This window comes from Parus major, chromosome 1 (genome assembly GCF_001522545.3).
Source record: "Parus major isolate Abel chromosome 1, Parus_major1.1, whole genome shotgun sequence".
Taxonomy (NCBI): Eukaryota; Metazoa; Chordata; class Aves; order Passeriformes; family Paridae; genus Parus; species Parus major.
In genome coordinates this window covers 5260663-5265365 of record NC_031768.1, presented here as the reverse complement: position 1 = coordinate 5265365, position 4703 = coordinate 5260663, and positions in this window count along the sequence as shown.

The window sequence follows — 4703 nt, the reverse complement described above, 5'->3', positions numbered from 1 at the left end:
ACATTCCAGTGGTCTGAAATATATTTGTGGATACCATTGTGGTGCCTCAGTAAGGACATCCTAGCTTTAAAGTATTTTTGCCAAAATTGCAGTGGCAGCCTGGATTTTTTCAAATTCAAAGACACTTTGAAGTCATATTAGAAACAGTCATGCACCATTTTTTTCAAGATAATGCTTTTGTCTTTGAAATAAGCCTACAAGTATTTTAGTTGATTATCTCATCTTCTTTGCTTCAAATGTCACTATACTTTTTGTAATGGGACACCTTCCCTTCCACTTCTTTTTAGGCCAGAATCTAACTTGGTGTGACCAGATGACTTCAACAAGATTTTATTCAATTAAACAGTGTAAAATAGTCAAACAAATATCATTTTTGTAATAGTCATACTGGTATTTGCTGGAAAACAAACAAACAATCCCAACCAAAAAAACCCCAAAAATGAACAAACCGAACTATGCCACCCACCCTGGGAAAAAGAAATAAAAAGAGAAAAGAAAAAATCCCAAATATCTACAGCTCTACTGCAATCAGTGCCCCAGCAAACTTGCCACAGAAAACCAGGCTGACTTTAGCTTTAGCTGTGGAGGGTGAAATGGGTAGAAAGAAAGGAATGTCTCCACTTCTTGGTTTGTTTTCTTTTTGCCAAGTGAAGAAAGTTGCTATTGTTGTTAGTTTGTTTTGAAACTGATAGAAAATGCTGAGTGAAATGACTAAAGGCTGAATTGCTGGAAATATCTGTGAGATGAGTTCTGGAAGGCATCAGTCTCCATTCCCATGCACAGATCATGCTGCCCGCAGGGAGGGAGCACAGAGCTGCTGCAATGGAAAAACTTAGCAGTTGTGTCCTCCCAGTTTCTCCCTCTTCCTCGAGAAGGAACATCCTCGTGGATATGGTCTGAAAAGTGCCTCGCTTTTCTTCCCTGGTTATGAACAAGCCAGCTCTGTTATTCCAGCTCTCCCGAGCACGGATGTCATGGAATCACCCAAGGTGACTCCTCGTCCCGGATATCTAAAACACCAGAGGGCAGCAGAAGTGTTAAAGCAGAAACTGCAAAAGCCTCAACCTTCCCCACAGCAGCACCTCTCCGAGCCGATAAAACTCGATTGCATAAGAGGTCTGTGATGCCTTCACAGCATTCAGAGTGAAAGTGGCAGAAAAACGATGTAATTATGACACTACCAAAATTGTGCAATGGTTACTTCTGAGCAGTGCTGCTGGAAACTGTTTTTACCTGGATGAATGAAAATGGAAGAGAAACACCAAAAGGTTGCTGAAAATAATAGAGGTAGGGGGTCTTTAATTCCCAACAAATGATACAATAGTGTTTTAACTTCAGAAATGAGGTGCTCCCTCCTTCACTGCAGATGCCCTGGGAGAGAGATCACTGTAAATACCTTCCACAGGGAGCAGCACTTGCCAGTCCTTCTTGCCTCTTCCATCCAAAGCAGGTAATTAAAATCAGGATGGTGGGTTCTCCTCTGGTGAGGTCTTACACTCTCCAAGAAGTCCCGTGGCACAGGTGTCCACCTCTCCTTAGTGTGGGAGAATCGTGAGATGTTCTGGAGAGCGCCAAACCCAGTCATCTTCTTCCCATTTCAGAAGAAAGAAATTCTGAGTCCTTTAGAAAGGAATAAAAATGTTCCACTCCTAGCTGGGGCTGGATGTCTTTGAGTGTTCTTTTTAGAAAGACCAGCTCTGTTTGCCATCCTAAAACACTTAATCAATTTCAAATGAAAACAGCAACTATAATTAAAGGGAGGAAAATCCCACCACAGCAGAGGAACCATTATTAAGGTAATTTTTTTCTTTATAACTCCTGGGGCACTGTTCACATGCAGCTGCTACTGTATGTGCTGTTTGTGCGTCACCTCCTCTTCATGAGCTCCACAGAGAATATACTGTTAGCTTAATAATAACAATAATAACAATAATAATAAGTCAGCTTTTCATGTGAGTTATTCAAGGCACTGTGTAAGCACTAATTGAATGCTACAATAGCCTGGGCTGGCTCTGCGCTGTTCCCCTCTCTACAGCACATGGCACAGCAGTCCCGTGACTTGGGTCACAGCACAGCAGCAACTCCTGTCCTTCAGCTCCTGCCCACCAGCTCTGCCCTCTCCCAGCTCCATTCAATCCCTGAAAAATGCCAGCCTGCCTGCTCACAGAGAGCAAGCATCGGGACAGCATGGCTTTTGTGTATAAACAAAGTTTGGGTGCTCATTTAAGGTGTTATTTCTCCATTTTTCTAAGAGAAAGAGCCTGCAGTGTAAACACTGAAACTTCACTAAAACATCCCGACAGATCTCAAACACGCTGATGATACACAGCTCACGGATCGTGTAATTTGATTTATGCAGAGCACCGCATCTTCCTCAAACCTCCTTTAAAGAACTGACAAATTTACAAAATTTAAAGTAAAAATTTACAAAAACTGTCAGAAATCTTGCTTTCCCCCCATAGCACATCCCTCTTGAGCCCTCTAGGAGTCATTCAGGACCTTAAGGAGAACATCAACAACAAGTGAAAACATCAGAATCACAGAATTGTCAGGGCTGGAGGGACCTCTGGAGATCACCCAGTCCAACCCCCTGCCCAGGCAGGGTTACCCAGAGCAGTGACACAGGAACACACCCAGGGGGGTTTGGAATGTCTCCAGAGAGGGAGACTCCACACCCTCCCTGGGCAGATGTTCCAGAGCTCTGCCACCTCCATGTCAATAAATTCTTCCTCATGTTGAAATGGAACTTCTTGTGGTTTATTTTATGGCCATTGCTCTTCATCCTGATGTTGGGCACCACTGAAGAGTCTGGGACCTTCCTCGTGGCTCCCACCTTGGAGATATTTATGTGTGTATTTATTAGATCCCCTCTCCATCTTCTCTTTGAATAGATTTTTACCAAGTGCTTTGAAATTTTCAGCATGAAGCAGAGCTGTAAGTTTTCTACCTTATTTCCAGCAGTCTGGCATATCCAATTTGCATGGTGCCCCTGGATGGAAGAGGAGGGTCACCTCCCAGTGTGCCATGGGCTGTGATGCTCAGGGGAGAGTTTCCCAGTTAGACACCCATCTCCTGACTGAAGAACTACCTGTCTGAAAAGAGCCTGCACTGACTGCAATAGAGAAGATAAAGATGAAAAATAGCTATGGCAGGCATTATTCGAGACTTATTTTTGAGACCAGATTGGAATTTTACTCCAAGTGTACAAACATTTTGGTCACCTGCTGTGCGGAGGCTGAAGATCTTCCTGTTTGAACCCTGTGCATCTGCTGTATTACATCTGACCTTGAGAGGAGTCTCTTGGCTGAGGTTCAATCCTGAACAACCTCCTTAAGCCTTGGTGTGCCAAAGGGAAGCTTCCCAAGCCTCAGTTCCACATGGACCAGAGATAATGGCACTACTGCAGATGTATTCTGAGTGTAGAGCTGCAATAGTACCTCAGGGCTGCATTTGTATATGGGACATGGACCTATTGGAGAGCGTCCAGAGGAGGCCACTGAGATGGTCAGAGGGATGGAGCACCTCTCCTATGAGCAAAGGCTGAGAGAATTGGGATTGCTCAGCCTGCAGAAGAGAAGCTTCAGGGTGACCTAATTGCAGCCTTCCACTACCTGGAGGGAGCTACAAGAAAGATGGAGACAGGCTATTCACAAGGACCTGGAGTGACAGGACAAGGGGCAATGGCTTCCAATTGGCAGAGAGTATTTTTAGGTTAGATATTTGGAAGAAATTCTTTACTGTGAGAGAAGTGAGGCACTGGCACAGGTTGCCCAGAAAAGCTGTGGCTGGCCCATCCCTGAAGTGTTCAAAGGGAGGCTGAATGAGGCTCTGAGCAACCTGGTCTAGTGGATGCTGTCCCCATCCATTGCAAGGGGATGGAACTGAAGGCTCATTATGGTCCCTTCCAATCCAAACCATTCTGTGATTTTTAAATATATATATTTACTCTTTATTATTACTTTTGCTGCTGTCGGTGCCCAGCTGGTGGACCCAGAGGGCTGCTCTCCTCAGATCAGGTTGTCCCCAGCCTCTGAGGGGACACTCTGCAGCATCCCCTCCATCACACCCTGGAAAGCAGGGACAGGGAAACCGGCCTTGCGCAGGGAAAGGCGGGTCCGTTTCCCGCTGCAGCACCAGTGCAAAGGGTGCAGTGCATCCGCAGCCCCCCTGCGCCTTGGGATGAGGGAGAAATGCTTCCCTGCAGGGCTGCAGCCGCACTTTTCCTACTGCCAGCGGGACTTCCCCGTCACACTGCGCTAGAGGTGCCTCGGTGGCTGGGGACACCGGGGCTCGGCACCCCCGCCGGCAGGAGCGGCGGTCACCGGGGGGTCACCAGCGCCAGGTGCTGTCGCCGGGGCGGTGCCGCAGTCGCGACATCCCCGCGCCGCGGGGACGCCCCGTCGGGAGCCGCCGCCGCCGCTCCGGGGAGCGACCCCGCCGGGAGGGCGGGCCGGGCCGGGCCGGGGGGTGGGCAGGAGACCCCCCGACCCCCCCTCCATCCCTGCCTCCCTCCGCCCTGACGTCACCGCCCCCCCGGGTCTCCCGGGCGACGGCTCCATCAGCGCCCGCGTCAGCGCCGCCCGTTCCCTGGCAACGTCCCGGTGTCTCCGCTCCCCTTCAGCCCCGCGCCCGGGCGCGCGTCTCGCTGGCGTCAAAGTGACGTCAATGGGCCCGTCTCGGCTTTCGGCGGTGGGCGGGGGGAA